The following is a 2183-nucleotide window of genomic DNA, read 5'->3' as shown; positions in this document are numbered from 1 at the left end:
TTTTAATTTAGTCAAAATTTAAATTATTTTAGTTTTAAAATTTTAAATCATTAATTTAAAAATCAAAACCAAAATACATTTCATTAATCATATATACTAAAAAATTATTTCGTTTCTCATGAACCCTAATCTAATCTCTGTTACCCAATTCATACCAAAAAGAAGAATAAATCTAAAAAATTATTCTTCATCATTTTATATCAGTCTACCAATAAAGAGTAACATCACCCCTAATCTCCTACCCGGACAACAGCAACCTATCCTCACCCTCTCCCTTCTTCGTAGTCGCGCTCCCTCTCCGTCGGTCTACATGCAGTAGCAGCACGCACCAACAGTCACAATGTCGTTCTCTATCGTTCTCCTCTCCATCTGGACAAAGAAGAAGAAGAATCCAGTTCCTCCAGCAAAAACTTTTTCTCATGCCACCGTCGGCTTCGTTGCCATTGCAGCTCACGGCACCGCTCTCGTCGTTTACATGCATTTTTTTGCCAACATCATTCGGGTTCCTCAGCAAAGACTTTTTCTCTGGGAATTTATCAAATTATTTCTCAGTTTCTTCGCGCACCTATTAGTCCTAACTTACTAATGACATGACTTGAGAAATTAATTTCAATTTGTTTATTCTGGAAAATGATCTACACTTTAACTCGTTTTAGAGTTTATATTCATTCTTATGATCTTTATTGTGACAAATTTGATAGCATTTTTTATGGAAGAAAATTTCTAAAGACACAAGCTGATAGGGAGTCAAGTTTGTTCTATGCTGAAATCCCAGGAGGCACAATTCTGCTACACCGTGTTGAGGAGAAAGTGAGATTTTCTGCCCAATTTGGACGTAAGATAGGCACTTAACTGATGGAATGCTATGCTAATATAAGAATGACTCACATACTTCTTGTTCATAACCTAACCCAAAACACAAAAGTCAGACTCAATAAGGATAAAAGGCCTGCCTAAGAGGGTGGTCCCTACTACATACCTGACCTCCTTAAAGAGGTCAAGCACAATTCAAAGAGGCAGCTTATGCTTATCTAAATAACTGCCTCCCCAAATCTCTCTAGCTATCTGTATCTGATTAGTGAAAATTGTCGTGTCGGTATAGAATTTCACATAAAATGAATGAATTTTCGTTGCAAGTATAGTTCTACACCAACAAACAATTCTCACATAAAAAAATATTGGTTGTCACATGTAACAAACCCCAAATAAAAATTAACCGAAATATTTAAACTCCGGGTCGTCTCACAAGGAATTGCAATGAAGTGCTCAATTATTGGCTATGAGATATTTTGGGGGGTTTTTGGGATAAGCGACATGAAATGTAAATAACAATGAAAATAAACTAACAACTAAAAAGGCCTTGGCAAAGGTTGGCGGTCAAGGATCTCTATCCTTATCACTAACCACAACATGAGAATTGGCAAGGATCAACCCCATTAAGTCATCCTCTAACTAATAAAGGAAAGTCAAATGAGCTATGTCAATCCAAGTCCATAAGTCCTAGTTCTATACCAAATTAATTAGTGAGATCTAGTGTTAATGGCTCCCAATCGTCAATCACTTGGACATTAGTAACTCAAGAGTTCCTAAGTTACCTTCCCAAGACAAGAGCATAAAATTCTACTCTAAAATCCAACCAAGCATTTTGTCAAACACTTGGAAGGCATAAAAGGAAAGCATGGTAAAAATGCAAGAATAATAAATCTACCAATCTACCAATTGCAAGAAAAGTAAATCAACAACTCAAATCATCAATAAAAGAACACCAAACATTAAATTTTTTTAAATATAAACAAATTCAACATGAGTATTCATAAATATAAAAGTAAAATTAACAAGAGAACTAAGAAGAATAGAGTAGTAGAAACAAAAAATTGTAAAAGAAAACAAGATGAAATCAAGAAATCATGCCTAGGTCTGAGATGGATTAACCTAACCTAATTCTAGAGAGAAGAGGGAGCTTCTCTCTCTAGAAACTAACCTACATGATGCTAATGCTACAAACAATTGCTCTCCCTTGCCCAAGCTTGAATTCTGCATGAAATAGCATTAGAAATGAGTTGGGTTGGGCCCAAAGTGCTTCAGAAATCGCTGGGGTCGATTTCACTTTAGTGGGCCATGAGCAGCATCGGCACGCACGTGTACATGGCGCGTGCCCGCCCCTAAACACAAAGCAAAATATG

This window comes from Arachis ipaensis, chromosome B08 (assembly GCF_000816755.2).
Source record: "Arachis ipaensis cultivar K30076 chromosome B08, Araip1.1, whole genome shotgun sequence".
In the NCBI taxonomy this organism is placed as follows: Eukaryota; Viridiplantae; Streptophyta; class Magnoliopsida; order Fabales; family Fabaceae; genus Arachis; species Arachis ipaensis.
This window is presented reverse-complemented; position numbering follows the sequence as displayed.